This window comes from Camelus bactrianus, chromosome 33, assembly GCF_048773025.1.
Source record: "Camelus bactrianus isolate YW-2024 breed Bactrian camel chromosome 33, ASM4877302v1, whole genome shotgun sequence".
NCBI lineage: Eukaryota > Metazoa > Chordata > Mammalia > Artiodactyla > Camelidae > Camelus > Camelus bactrianus.
In genome coordinates this window covers 7,677,771-7,693,828 of record NC_133571.1, presented here as the reverse complement: position 1 = coordinate 7,693,828, position 16,058 = coordinate 7,677,771, and the positions used below count along the sequence as shown (strand labels likewise).

The 16,058-nt window shown below is 42.6% G+C and overlaps 1 long non-coding RNA gene across 2 annotated transcripts in view; it reads right to left on the bottom strand.

The window, feature by feature from the left end:
• Positions 1–9,347: 9,347 nt before the first annotated feature.
• Positions 9,348–16,058, bottom strand: part of LOC123612536 (uncharacterized) — a 143,412-nt gene continuing 136,701 nt past the window's right edge. For both annotated transcript variants that reach the window (XR_012503779.1, XR_012503780.1), the window contains one exon: positions 9,348–15,722. This is a non-coding gene — a long non-coding RNA (uncharacterized LOC123612536). The remainder of the gene's footprint in view (positions 15,723–16,058) is intronic.

The window sequence follows — 16,058 nt, the reverse complement described above, 5'->3', positions numbered from 1 at the left end:
TAAATTGTCCCTGTCCTAGGCAATATCCAGAGCATGACTTCCTTCTCCGAGGACTGGTCTCCTTTACACAGTGGGCCTGGGGAAAATATTTCTCTTGCATGATCTTTCCCTCCTGGTCAAAAGTTATTGGAAAGGCACAATCACCTGACCTACACAGGGAAATCAGGTTATCTCTCCAGAGAGTTTAGAGTTAGAATTCTGAGATCCTAGTTAATTTCTGGCTCTCTCTTGAACTGAGGACAGATAAATTTGAAAAATAAGGAGCAATTATACTTGATCTATACACAAAGAAGCAGAAAGAGAGAGAAGTATGAAGCATCCATGGGCATTCACCTCCTTCCCCACCTAGTGGGCTGTAGAACCGTGAACCAGTAGAACCAGTGGGTCCTGCATGTGCCAGGTCGGGTCAGATGTGAGCATGGAACCCCTAATATCCCACTGTACCTGACACTTACGGCTGGGCCTTGGCCTTCTCTTGATGAATGTAAATCATTTCACAGAATATCAGCATCTGTGACCAGGAGGGATCCAGACAAAACAAGACCACTCCCTAACCACGTCTGAACACAGACAAAACATAAACAGTGTCCAGCTACAAAAATGACCAAACGCCCCCTATACCCGCATCCTGGTCAACATGGGTGACTGCCGTTTCTTTACCAATCATCAGCTTAGCCAATGTCTAACCTTCCTGTCCTTCTAGAGAAGACAACCCCATATATTTCAAACAGCAATAGTGACAAGTTCTCCCAAGAGAGGACTCTGGGAGATTTCTAGAATGTCACTGCAAAGGATCGGTGATGCACAGAGGGAGCCACTTCTCTACTCTCTACTCTCCTGTCCTTCTCTTTCTCCATCATAGTCTCATAGATTAATTGCCTCTAATAAAAATCCATTCAGGTGGGAGGGTGTAGCTCAGTGGTAGAATGTGTGCCTAGCATGCACAAGGTCCTGAGTTCAATCCCCAGTACCTCCATTAAAAAGAAATAAATAAACCTAATTACTTTGCCCCAAAACCACAAAACAACAAAAACAACAAAAGTCAATTCATACAATGGGGGTACTCATGCCCTGTTTCTCATCACAGGAGATCAGGGTATAACTTCACATATTTACAGACCCAGCTACCAGGAAAAGAGCAAGATTCTATTCACTGTTACAATATATTTCCTTCTGTATCTTGATGAAAAAAAATTATTTGTGTAATAAAAATCAATATTAAGCTCTTTTTCTGTGTCTCTAAACTCCAATACCTCCCTTGGCAAAAGGAAGAAAAACCAATATTAAAGCAAATGGAAAAGCCAATGGTTGATGTCACTGACTTTTTCAAATTCAGAATTGTCCAGATTCAGAAACCCCTTAATGGAAATCTCTCTTCTGCCAAGTTGGCATTCTTCGATTTTGATGATGACAAATGTTTTCTATTTCAGATGAAAGCAAAGCTTCTCTGATCCCTGGAGCACAGCAGTGGAGCCCTCATTTTCAGATTATGGGACATTGATACCTTTCCTGAATAAAAGTTTAAAAAGATTACAATTTAAGAAGCAAAAGTTGTTCCTGCTGTATCTTCCTTCTCTGCTGGATTCCTAGGGATGGCACTTCCAAACCAAAAGCCACATTTCTTTATGTTTTACTATCAGGGCTTTTGAGTAAAGTTCCATTGCTTAAAAGTGCTTTCTTGTCCATTGCAATGAGCATACCTAGCCCCTGGATCTTGGATTTTAAATATCATGTTCCACTAAAAGGACTCAGAGCTCATTTATTTAAAAAAAAAAAAAAAAGACTCATTCAAGGGCTGGGGAAGTGAAAGCACGAGGTGACGTGGGAGTCTGTGAAATCTTGCACCGGAGAGCAAGGGAGTGCTCAAAGAGCAATGGGTTCATGACAGAAAAATATAGAAACCAGCCTGAAAAGGTGCATATTGGCCAAATTGAATCAGTTATACATACACATAAATACATTTTTTTGGATTCTTGTCTTTTACGGCTCATTACAAGAAACTGAATATAGCTCCCTGTGCACTACAGTAGGACCCTGCCATTTATTTTATATATAGTGGTCAGTAGCTGCAAATCTTGCACTCTCAAACTATCCCTTCCCACCCCCTGTTTCCCCTCTGGTAATCATAAATTTGTTCTCTACATCTGTAAGTCTGTTTCTGTTTTGTAAATAAATTCATGTCACTTTTACATTCCACACATAAGTGATAGAATATGGAATTTTTCTTCCTCTTTCTGGCTTACTTCACTTAGTATGACAATCTCCAGGCCCACCCATGTTGCTGCAAATGGCATTATTTTATTCTTTGTTATGGCTAAGTAGTATTCCAATCACTTCTTCATGCAATCACAGCAGATGTGTTTTAAACACTGAGAGTCACTGTCACACAATAGGACTTGAGGCATACTTACCAGATGACTGCATAAGAGCAGCTTTATTTGGATGCAGGAGGGGCTCCTGTATTTTCAGGGAGCCCTAGAGTGAAAGGTTTGGTTGATCTCTCCTGGACCTCAATGTTTTCACCTTGTGGTTCTAGAACAGCTCAGTTCTAGACACACTTGTGTGTGTCTGTATTTTATGTGAAATGGGAATTAGAAAGCTCTCTCCCTCTGTGACAAAAAAATTAAGAGGGCTTCAAAGCCTGGTCACTTGAGCCTCAAAATGTTAAGAATTTAGTAGGATAGCTTGTTCTGTCCACACACGTCTCTTTTTCTCTGTGTGCCCAATGTCTCCAGAATAACCAGACAGGGACACATTTCCAGGCAGCCACCTGGAACCGCCACTCACTAGCCCCTGACCCTCGGGGTTGTCAGAGTCAGACTGGGCATGACTGACTCCTTTCCTGGTGACTCCTCTCTCCAGGACCCTGTTATTGCTCCAAAAGTTAGCTGCCGGGAAAATCCACCCACGCAACTGTGTGATTTTCCAGACCATCTGCCTCTGAACCCCAGCTGCAAATACACTTGAGGTTTTTATTTTCATTTCTCCCCCAAAGGACTCTGTTTCTCATATGCATTAATACACACACTAGGAGTGGGGAAAGGACATCCTCCTCACGTATCATGTGTGTGTTGTGTGTGTGTACATATAGGTATGTATTACACATACGCACAGACCTTTTCACATGCACACATGTATGTCATTCCAGGCATGTGGAATGATATGGTTAGCTCTCCTGCCAACTTTATGAAGACTTCCAACTCACCACGGAGACTGAACAGCTCTGCTTTAGAGGTTCCCTCGAAGCATAGTTACATTTTATCATAACTCAAAATTTCAGTGCAGTTTATCTGTCCTTGTGTTCGTCTTCCTCACTAGCCTGAGAGCTCCCCTGGCCAAGCAGCCTCATGGCATCTTGCTGGTTGTGTTCCCAGTGCTTGGTAAATAGTAGGGACACAGAACTGCTGTGGGCACTAATAGAAGAATCAATGTGAGTCAGTAACTGTATTGTTAAGGACGGCTCAACCCAGCAGGGCATGTGAGTGTGATAAAGGGTGCTTATGTATTCCTACCTCCTACCTGGACAAGCCCAGCCTGCATCAGGCCTTCTGGAAATCTTCCTATTCTTTTTAGGATGTAAATTCTTGAAATTAAAAAAAAAACAAAAAACCTCATCTGTACTACACAGAGACCAGTGGTTCTAAGAACTTCTTAACTGTTTAATGTGAACCAGCAATTTTATTCATGGCCTAATTTTTTAAAAATTGCTTCCCTTTATTATCCTTCAAGTGCACATGTGTGTATCTTTTTAGACACTCATTCTAGTTTGTAAGCTCTTCAGGTGTCGATCTTTATACTATGTAAATTTAAATTTATGTAATTCCAACCTATGGCCATATTTAATCAACACAAAATTATAAGTGCCTGTAGCTGTCAGCTTAGAAAACTGCTGAGGGAACAGCCGTGAGCTAATGACTGACCACCTGAGATTGTCGATGGCTGTGTCTCCAAATGCCCTGCATTGAAGTCATTCGGTGGGGTTGGTCTTTGGAGTAGCACAAGAGCTCAGTGCTTGGTTTTAACACTTGTTTGTTTGATGTCTTTTAATTTTGGCAACATGTACTTGGATTTTTATTACAGGTGCAGCCCTCCTCCCTCTCCCCATCCCTCTGTCACCTTCCCCTGGGATCTTTCTCTCTGGCTGGGATGCCTCTGTGGTGTCTTGTGGGCTTCTCTCTGTACCTCGCTCCATGGCCCCAGGAGGAGGGTGGGGCAGCTTCAACCTTAGAGAAGATGGGGATGAAAGGAAGCTGATTCCTAAATCGTAGTGGAGGAGCAGCGAGGGCCAAGGGGAGGAGACACCAAGGGAACTGACCCTGTCTTGTGCTTATCACCTGCCAGGTATGATGTGAGACATTACAGACATTATTCCATTGAATCCCCTGAATAACCTTATTGTCTTTAGTTTGCAGAAGAGCAAATGACTTTTCAGATCCAACTGGGATGTGGCAGAACCCATGCCAGCCATCTCTGATTCCATGTCCACACTCTACCCATGACACCAGGCTGGGAGCCCTGATTCTTCTGGCGGCCCCATTCCCACCAGAGCAGCAGCCTCAAAAAGATTCATTCAATGGAACATTTTGCTGTTTTTACTATTTCAAGAATTTCATTTATTGAAAACAGAAAATCACTCATCTTCACATAACATTTCCGTGTTAATAAACCACACAATTTATGTCTCTTTCTACGCTGGAGGACAGTGGGCTATGCCATCCCCTGGTGAGATAGCTATTCCAGGGCCCTTTTAGCATAAATTTGGTGGGGAAGACTACTTTCCCTTGCTACCACTCCTGGCCACGGTCTCAGTTAGGAATCACTTGTTTGCAAGTTAAAAAAAAAATCACCGTCACTCAAGTTGGCTCAGACAGAGGAACTTATTAGAAGAAGGCAGAGGTGTCTTAATAGAATCCAAGGTCAGAAAGTCCAATCAGTTCTCGTAAGGGAGGGAAACCAGGAACAGAAGAGCCAGTGGGAAGGGAAAGGACTTTCTCTCCCTCTCTCTCTCCCACTCACTTTGTTAACACATCTGCTACATCTTTGCCCTCTCCATGCATTTGACCCTCTCTGCTTTGGCAAGCACTTGGCTCATACACGACCCCCCACCTCAGCTGTATGACATTTCTCAGTTTAAGCATCTCACGGGGTCTCTAGATTCCAGTTCTAAACTCTCAGAGTTTAGAGAACAGAAAACAGAATCTGATTGGCCTGGTGTGCACCACATGTTCACTACAATTCAATCCGTGATGACCACTGAGGCAGGTGACCTGCCTCACTGACCTCACTTTCCGAGAAAGAGGTGTGGACAGGTTCTGAACAGGCTGTGGGAACAGGGAAGGCGTCAGTGAAAGAGGAAGGGGTTGGGTCTGTGGTATAGCACGAAATACAGCAAGGTCTACGAGTCCCAGCCTCAGTGGTAACTGAAGAGCCCAGAAACCACAGGGGACCGAGAAGAGGACTAACTGTGGCTGTAGTTGGTTTGCACAGTAGGACCCTCCACCCAACCTCCACAACATCTAAAATGGTGTCATATGTGGAAAAGGTACCTATTAAATCTTTATTGAATAGGGTTAACTCAATACTCAGCAATTCCTCCAACATGACCTGTACATTGTCTTCAAAAATGTTCATTCTCTCTAAGAGTTGCCTTGGCTTGTAAATGCAGCAATCTCCAGCGATTTTATTCTTCTAATACAATGGCACATTATTTTCTAGTTATTTCAAGGTAATTTATATTTTGGTTCATAATTTGAGAGGAAATAAAATTGAATTTTTTTTAATATTGTGAGCTGATAACTTAGTGAACTCCAGACTGCCGTATGTCTTTGAAATTAATTTGGGGCACCCTAGCTGATCTTGGCAGGCACAGTCCAGCAAGTCTGGAGCTTGAAAAACCAAAGCAGTGATTAACCCTGTCAGAGATGAAATGGCTGCTGTCAGGCTCGTCCCAATTACACCCGTGCTTGACCTGAGAGTCTCCTTCCAAATGCACTTCATTACTGGGAAACCATCATCCAAGGAGGCATATACTTAAACATTTAATAAATCTGTGATCAGAATCCAGGAGCATAATTAAACCTTTGATGACAGTGACAGAGAATGGGGGCAGAACCGAGGTAGGACACAGAGAACAAAGGCAAGAGCCGGGCGGGGAGGATGTTTGTGTCTAAGTCTGTGGTCAGGAATTCGAAGCCTCTCCCTTGTCCTTCGGACCATGATTTCACTTGGATCTGGTGACAGCAAATTTATAAGGAACTAAAGACCAGTCTCCGTGGCCATTTAAAAAGCTTCCAAGGAGCTAGACCCTTTCAATATGCTGGCAATTGACACTGCCTTCGAACTCACCCGAGAATAATTTGTTTCAGTGCAAGACAGACCTGATAAACAAGACACCATACCTCTCATAACTACTAGACAAGAAAAGACTTGGGAGGCGGGGAATGGGATAATGTGCACCACTGAGGGTGACTCGCAGGATGACACAGGGAGGGGCAGCAAGATATGATGAGAAAACATGGAATGGGGGGCAAGAGACTTGTTTCTGATTTTGTCTCGGCCTCTAAAATCTTCAGGTGACTTTGAACATCTCTTTCATCTCTTAAAATTCTCAGGTTCCTCACCTTAAAAATCACAGGAATGGCTTTTGTTTCTCGAGCTACAATGTGAAAAAGGGAATCTTGTTAAAATGCAGATTCCAATTTGGTTGATTTGGAGTAAGAGCAGAGATGTTGCATCTCACAGGTGCCTGAGTGAGCCACAGACCACACTTTGAGAAGCAAGGAATTAGATAATCTCCAGATTCCCTTCCAGCTCTAAAAATTCCAATTCTTAAATCAGAATCTCCACTTTCTCACGTAAAATCCTCAGAGTCCTCCCTGCCCACCACCCCTCTGGCCTAGGCTGGCCTCTGTTTTCCGAGACTCAGTCGGCCTTGCTTCCCTGTCTAATGGTGCCCTAATTCCTGCCATCCCTGGGAGTCTCTTCCTCAATCAAATGAAGGAGGATGGAAATTGAACAGCCTGTCCTTCGCCATCTTCTAAGTTTAGAGGCGAACACATCAGCCCGTCTCCCTTTAAGAGAGTTTACTGCTCATCACTTGGAAAACAGTAAGGGGAGGTTACAAAAGCTTCAGCAAACTTGTTACTATTCTAAACATTTCCCCCCAGTGCTTTTTCATAGAGACACATGTATTATCAAAATGAGAATTACGGTGAACATATAGGTTTGTGCTCACTACAAAAGTGTATTTTTCATTGAATAAAAAGTTCTTTGAAACTGTGATTTAAATGACTTCATAATACTCCATTGTAAGAATGCCCATGATTTCTTCCATTATTTATTTAGCAATTGTTGGGCATTTACGTTGTCACAGGTGTAAATAATCCTTACGGTTTTGATGGCTACCATTTGTGAAGCACTTTCTATATGCCAGACACTTGCTAAATGCTTTACATACATTGTCTCATTTAATCCTCACAATCACCTTTCAAGCTGAGTAGTACATGATTTCCATTCTGTTGAGAAAGACACTGAGACAGGAAAGTCCAACAACCCATTCAGGCTCACACGGCTGGTCAGCGGTAGAGGCAGGGCCACATCTGGGTTTGTCAAAGCCAAACTCACAACCACTGCATGACAACGCCTCCTTGTATGTAAACCCCCAGGTGCCTTTCTGATTGTTTCATTAGGATAATTTTTTGTGTGTGCGTATAAAAATTTTTATTTCATGATAAAATTCATATAGGTTATTGAGACAATTCAAGCAATACATGAAAGTTAAAAAAAAATCTATAATCTCTTTTCCCACCCTCCTATGATTTCTTGAGGTGTATTTCCTTTCTGTGTGTTTTCTTTGTGAAAATAGAAAGGCAGAAATCTTGCATTTTTCACCATTATATATCTCCAGTGCCTAAATGCAGAGCCAGCAAGGCCTTAAAAATCATTTGTTGAAAAAAATGAATAAATAATTGATTTTTTAAAAATAAAAATGGAGTCTTACCATATGTGTTTCTCTGAACTTGTTTTTCCTTAATAAATCTCAAGCAACTTTCCAGGGGAAAACATATAGATCTAATTATTTTTAAAATAGTCATATCAGTTCCATAACATGTATATACCATAATCTGTAAGTCATTCCCCATAAATGAACATGCATGATTATAGACTGGGGGAGTTCCTGTTGACACTGGGCCCGCCCACAAACCACCAGGAAGTCATAGTGGCCGCATTCCCACATGTGTACCACCTGATCAGGCTTTCACATTTTTACCAAGCTGGTGGGTAAAAAACCTCTTGATGTTTTGATTTTCATTTTCTTTATTACTCATGAGGTTAAATGCCTTTTTAAATTTCTTCCTTTTTTTTTTTCTTTTTTTCTGTAAACTGCAGGAAACTTGCTGTAAGTAAAATTGCTGGATTAAAGGATGCACACATTTTAAAGGTGCATGACACTTCACCAAATTGCCTTCCCTAGGTGAGTGATGGAACAACTTACCCTCCCACAGGCAGCACATGAAGCCTCCTGTCTCACCAAACTGAGTACTGTGATTCTAAAAAGAAAATAAATGTGTTTGCCAAACTGAGAGCCTCTGTTGACGTCTTTGGGCATTTCTCAGCTTTCGATCAGAAAGCCAGGTGGCCTTTTTTTTCCCCTTCAGAAAGCTCCTGGGGAGGTGATCCGTCCCTCTGGGGAGAGCAGGGTGGAGGGCAGGGCCTCTGGCACAAAGGACTTGAAAGGACAGCCAAGGGCTGTACTGGGAGGTTAAAGGCATCTCCAAGAACATAGTGGAACAGGAGAGTGAGCTCTAGTTTGTGTCCAGAGGAACTTAGAGACCAAGTCCAGAGGGTGAAGGCAAGTTGATACTGGTGTTTGCTGCATCCACAGCCAGGGCACTGTGGGGATGCAGGGCTGGAGGGATGGATGTCCCTCTATGGAATGAGCTTGATCCCTCCCATCGTGTTCCAGGAAGAGGTGACCACAGATGTGCACAAGCCAATTGAACGGAATTTAATTTAAAGGAAGAAATACTGTTTAACATCTGCTGTGAGCAAAGCACTGACCTTAGGGAACAGACTTCTGCTCTAAAATGGAAGACACAGAGGTGCTGTTCACAAGAAATCCTAAAGCAGAATAAGGTGTGAGCTGTTTGAGATGCAGGTCAAGCTATGGTAAGTTGAAATAGAGGTTACACCCAGGTAGCAACATCAGGGAAGGCTTTCTGGACAGAGGTCAGGAGTTTAGAGGGGCGCCTCAGTCCTAAAGAAGGTGTTATCTTCACCCACACATCTCCCCATGCAAAGCCCCAGGCAGCAATTTGGAAGCCCCCACCCACCCACCCGTGGCCCTCATAGAGCTGAAGGATCCACCTGTTACCCTCACAGATCTGTGCATCACCCTCACATCAGTCCTACGTCTATAGGCTGGTCAGAGTCAGGTAGGGGATTTGGACCATCTATCTTCTCCAAACTGCAGTTCAGGGGCTCAGTTCAAATTAAGAGCATCTCGTGTCCCCGGCAAGATCAAGCTGGGATCCATTGTGACTGTTTAAGCTGGGACCCAGTGTGACCTCTCTGGATCGAGACATGCCTGGGGCTTTGTTCGTTGCTGAAGAAAGAGGAGAGGGATTTCATGAGGGAGAGGATGAGAGAAAGAGAAAAGGAGTGATTGGTTGTGACAGGGTTTCTGTTCTTTTGGATCTCTGGGTCCTGAGGGATTGGCTGTAAGTCCGATGGAGGAGGCATTCCAGACTAAAGGTGAGCGATCTGCCTTCTGAGAGGTTGTGGGTCTCTGGACTAAGGCAGGAGGGTTCCAAGGGAAGTGAGTACCTCAGGGCTGAGAAGTCAGCTCTCCTCCCAGGCCCCCATGCTCCCTGAGTCAGTAACCTGAGGGCAGCTTTGCTGCCTGACAGTCCAGGGCCGTGAGCAACAAAGGAGGGTATTTCTGAGAAAGTGTGTTCCCCCAAAGGGTATCAGAGATGGCAGCTGGACCACACCCCTGAGAACTCGGGAATGACAGGAAGACTGGAGGAGGGAGGAGGTGGGGAGCCTGCAGGCTGCATCCAGGCTACAAGCCATCAGGGTTTGGGCATTAGTCTCAACACAAACTCACTTGTACCTCCACTTTCCTGAGGCCTGGGCACAATTTAGCTGCCCAAGGAATGGTGTATGATGTCCTCCTAAAGTAAGATGAAGTTAACAAGGGCCCAATGCTAGTGCAGAAAATGAACTCAAAACTTCTCCTAAATATATAGTAACATGTTGTCAGCATATAGTGACACTTTTACCTCTTCTTTTCCAATTTGGATCCCTTTTATTTCTCTCTCTTGTCTAATTGCTGTGGCTAGGATTTCCAGGACTATGCTGAATAGGAGTGGTGATAGTGGGCATCCTTGTCTTGTCCCAGATTTCAGTGGGAAGCTTTTGAGTTTTTCAGCATTGAGTACTATGCTGGCTGTAGGTTTGTCATATATAGCTTTTATTATGTTGAGATATGTTCCTTCTATACCCACTTTGGTGAGAGTTTTTATCATAAATGAGTGTTGAATTTTATCAAATGCTTTTTCTGCATCGATTGATATGATCATGTGGTTTTTGTTCTTTCTCTTGTTGTGATGTATTACATTGATTTGCGTATGTTGAACCACCCTTGTGTCCCTGGGATGAACCCCACTTGGTCATGATGTATAATCTTTCTTATGTGCTGTTGGATTCTATTTGCTAATATTTTGGTGAGGATTTTTGCATGTATGTTCATCAATGATATTGGCCTATAATTCTCTTTTTTGGTAGTGTCTGTGCCTGGTTTTGGTATCAGGGTGATGGTGGCTTCATAGAATGAGTTTGGGAGTATTCCCTCCTTTTCAATCTTCTGGAAGATTTTGAGAAGGATTGGTAGAGTTCTTCTTTGTATGTTTGGTAGAATTCCCTGGTGAAGCCGTCTGGTCCTGGACTTTTATTTGTAGGGAGGGTTTTTATTGCTAATTTGATTTCATTTCTAGTGATCAGTTTGTTCAAGTAGTCAGTTTCTTCTTGGTTCAGTCTTGGTGGACTGAATGTTTCCAGGTAATAAAGACACTCAGCCACTTTGGAGGAAACACTCAGCCCAAGCTCAAATTGCATGTTAGGATCCCACATCCTATCCTCCTGTGCTGTTCACTAGGGTCTGTGAAAACGCCACACTTAGAATCTGGATTCTTTGGTAAGAACTTTAGGGGAAGCTAGCATTGCTTTAATTGAATGAAAGTCCCATTACACAGTGTTTCTTATCAATTATATTTTGGACCTGGAATGTGGTAGATGTCTAATATTTATTCATTTGGTTTGATTTAATGTGATAATCTAGGGCATATTTAATTTCAAAAAATTATATTAAGCCTGGTTTGCATTTGCTATACCCATGAAGACAAGAGACATTCTTCTCCCTAAACACTTTCTACCTCTCCAGCCTTCAAACCATGAAGGGACCCTCTTGCCTGTTTACCTACATGAGGCCCCCTTGAGTCTCCCATAAAGGCTTGTACAGACGTGTCAGGAAGGAGAGGGAAAAGGCAGGAGACATCCCTTGATTCCCGACCTCATTTTCATAAGCGCCCCTACTCCCTTCTCCTTTTCCTCTTCCACTATACTCCCTCTGAACCAGAAAACTACAAAATGGAAACCCTTTACTTCCCCAGGGTTTTCTCCAAATTTCTCACTTGGTAAAGGCCATTTTTTTTTTTTTTGTATGACTTCCCATCTGCAAAGACAAACTCAATCCAAGATGAAATTAACACAGGCTGTTCATTCATAAACTTGCAGCAAGGGAACCCATCTGCCATCACTTTCATTTCGGCAGGAGTTCAAAGGTGTTAGAAAAGAGAGTAAGTTTTGTAGAAGAAAAAGAATACTGGGACAAGATTCTGATTGCCAGGTTTTCCACTAAGGTGGGATCTGAAAGGGAGGGAGATTTCTTAGGCCTTCAGTTGTCCTTGGTCAGCTGCAAAGGGGCAAGAGAACAGTTTGGAGACATTTCAAAAAAGGAATGGTGGTTCAGTGTTGGCACAAAGGGTGCATTGGAAAAATAGCCAGTGTCTTCAGCCGGCCATTTCCTGGAACACGTTGAGGCTGATGGGTGCTCTTTTATGGTCATTATGAGAGGCTGACCACCATGACCGGAAGTTACTCACATCAACAGCCCGTAATGGTAAAATGCTTTTAAAAAAATCTTTTGCTAGAAGACAATTAACTGACATCTTGATTCTAACTGATGCTAGTAATAATAAGTGGATGATGTATTCATTACAAAAAGTTTATACTTCCTTTTAAATGTCCCACCCTACTTGGCTACTTCAAGTCCCTGGGTGGCCTGGAGCAGGAAAACGTGTCTTGTGACAATCCTCCCTGTTTGTCATCTGCAGCTCAGGCTCTGGAATGTGGCCCCTTCACCTCCTATGCATCTATCTGCTCTCCTCCTGCTCCTGGAGACTGGCTTCTCTCTGGCCTCAGTTACTCTCCCCTGAAGCCCTGCCTCCTTCGTTGGGCTCATTCACGTGGAGGGATAGTGGAGAACAGACTGCAAGTGTTCTTTTAAAGCTCCGCTTAAAGCCAGGGATGGCAGAAGGAAAAGACAAAACAGACTGTTGTTTGGAGTCGTAGGATCAGGAGGCCCTGATGGGGCTCTTTCTGACTCACTCTCAGATGACCGCTGTCTGGTAGGGGTCATTTTCTTCTCTCCAGGGAGGATGCCCTACAACATGTCTCCTGAGGAAAAGCCCAAGGCCAACCAGGATAGGCCTCCCACCTCCACAGAGGAAGTGCCCCCTTGCTCTCTGCGCCTACTTCCACAGTCTTGGTTTCCTGTCCCCATCCCAGGATTGGCTTCAACCTCATCCAAGAAAAGATGGCAGTGGTGATGCTAATTCCCCACAGGGAAAGCTCTGCCCCTTCCTGCAGGGGCATGGTCTTACCCCCTGGTGTCCATCAAGACAGGTTAAATAAGAACACAGCAGTTTGGCTTTAGTACATCCATTAAGAATGACCAAGGGCTTGTCCTCAACCAGGGTACCACACTGTAGGAGCTCTAATGTGCAAGGATTTAAAAAAAAATGACAACATTATTTTGAATGCTGCTAACAGGACTACAAGGTTTTAACCTCACATGTTACAGATGAGGAAACCGAGGTCCAAAGAGGATAAGTAACAGTCACTCAAGTGGAAAGAAGTGCATTAAGAATTTGAACTCAACTCTTTCTTATCCTAAAGCCTCTGTTCTTTTCGCATGGCTAAGGGCAATGCCAGATGTGATTTAAAATAGCCATTGTCTGTCTCTCCTGGTTATCTGCCAGTTGCTCCACTGTCTGAGTCCTTTTGCTGTGGACTCTACATTAACACGATTTTCTTTTTAGCAATATCTATCTTACCCTCCCTGGTAAGAGTCAGAAGCCTCCTTCTCTTCTCTCCACTCTCACCTCCAATCTTCTTAATCCTCTTCCTCTCCCATGTCCTCCTTCATCTGCTAAATTTAGAGCAACGTTGTTTTCCTAACCAATTGCAAACTTTCCTTATGAGAAGTGACTGGCAGTGTGATTAGGGGTGGGTCCTTTGTCTTTTCCTAAGAGCACTTTTGCTTTCCAAGGGGACCAATGTGGGTGTGACTGAGCCCAGATTTCTGGTACAGTCTCATTTCTTTTAAAAATGTCAGAGTTCAAGGGCTGTGTCCATATAAATCCTGAAACTACGAGCACAAGTTTCAGGTCCTTGGAGAAGAAAAGTTGCCTAATTGGGTGGCCAGCTTCCAAAATTCCCCTTGGTAATCCTTCCTCATGACTGTTCCTCTTTTACCAAATAGTTTCCAGAAGAGTTTAGAAATTGCCTTCCAAGGTGTCAGAGCACCTACCACAAAACACACTCTATTAGCAAAACTATCTGAAACAAATTGTTACTGGAAGCAGTGAGTGTAGGGCTTGTATCCAAACGTTCGGAATGTGCTTACTAATGGTGGCCCTTTAAAGCAGTGCAGGAAAATAATAGCTTTATACATCTTTCAGTTTTTTTTTTCTTTTAAATCAACTCAAGGACTCCTTGTACAAGCAAAATGAAGCAAAGAAATGAAAAAAAAAAAGTCTAGATAATGTAGGTTAAAAAACTTACTAGGGAAATAGAAAAGGAACACAACCTCCCCTAGACTAGCTCTCAATATAGATCAAATTCCAAGATGATAGCTCAGATTTCCCCTATCCTGTTAAATTGAGCAAATCGATTAACACTTCTGTGTCCTCTTTAACTTTTCCCTTCACTCTGCCTGTATCGACATCATTTACAACTCAGTGGTTCAAGGAATGCTTGACAAAGTTTTTGAAGAGGAAGCTCCCATTTCCTCCCAGGGTTTGCATGCCCTGCTCCAGTTTTCTTCCTTTGACATCCTGGGAATAGAAGGAGGAGAGAGTGTTTCCATCTTGGTTTCCAGAGTAGTCACACTGATTCTGGCCCACTGTCAACTTGGCTTCTTTTGCTTCAAGTTGTGGCCTTGAAAGTTTTAGAAATGAGGAAGCAAGGAAGGTCAAACCTAGAGAAAGTAAGGGACTTTGGTGGTTTGTAAGGATTATTATCATTGGTTCTCTGAGTATTACCTCTGGGCCAGTGGGTGACTTTTGGTTTTACACACAAGTATTTGTATATTCCTTGGACATAAAGAAACTGTAATCCATTTGCCCAGATACCCTCCAGTCAGACCTCTGGAGTTTTACATTTGCAGAGACAAGTCTTAGTTGCAACAATGTATACCTTACAAGGAAAAACAAAATGCCTGGATTATAAAACATTCCCACCACAAAGGCAAGTAGAACCAAGCTTAAACGAAGCCAGCGGAAATGAAATTCCACCTCTAAAACCTGACCCCTAATTAGTTAAAGAGATCAACAAGGTTTCTGGATATAAGGTCAACTCACAAAAGATCAATAGCATTTCTCTACAGCAGCAAAATACAGCTCCAAATACACTCAGAATCAGATAAATGTTATAAAATATAGAATCCTTAGCAAGGAATATCTAAAACTTCTCTATTTGTTAAAGGATTGAAAAAATGATTAAATGGAGAGACTGTTCATTCTCTTGGATGGGATGATGTAGTTTTATAAAAAAAAAAGGTCAATTCTTGCCAAAATTAATCTAAAAATTGAATATAAATTTAATGCAATACCAATCAAAAGTCCAGCTAGATTGTTTTTTGATGAATGTAATAAAGTTATTTTTAAATGCATGTGGAGTGATGTCAGAGATGACAGGTTAGGAGGTACCAGCCTTGGTTCTCCCTACGAAAACAATTTAATAATTATCCACCAATGAAATTGTTCTGGGAGAGCTCCAGCTTATAATTAAGAAGCTGCAGCAACTCCATGGAGCTTAAAAATCGAAGATGACCACATAGAAAAGTGCAGAAAGCATTTTACCTGTTTCACTTCATCCTCCAACCTGACACAGCTTGGTACCAAGAGGAATTGCCTCAGAAATCCCCTACCACCTCCAGTGGAAAGGAAAGCAGGAGAAACCCTTGACATCACCAGGGACACCACTAGCTTTTGCCATTGAGGACCTCTGATGCTGAGTCCAGCTAACAACGCTGCTCGAAGTCCATGCCTGTACACCACCTGGAGTAGAAGCACGCCTCCCCCTCACCGTCATCACTTTCACACATGCAGCAAGGATGCCCACTTTCGTCAATTCAATTCAAGGTACTACTGCAAGTCCTAGACAGAGCAATTAGACAAGAAAAATTAATTAAATGCATCCAAGTTGGAATGAGGTAAAATCATCTCTATTTGCTGATAACATGATATTATTTATGAAGTCTCCTAAAGACTCCACCAAAAAACTCTGAGAACTAATAAACATATTCAGTAAAGTTTCAGAATATAAAATCAACATACAAAAGTCAGCTGCATATCCATACATGAACAATGAAATAGTTGAGAAGAAAATTAAGAAAACAATTCCATCCACAAAAGCAATAAAAAGAATAAAATACTTAGGAATAAATTTTACCAAAGAGGCGAAAGGCTTGTACATTGAAAACTGTAAAACAT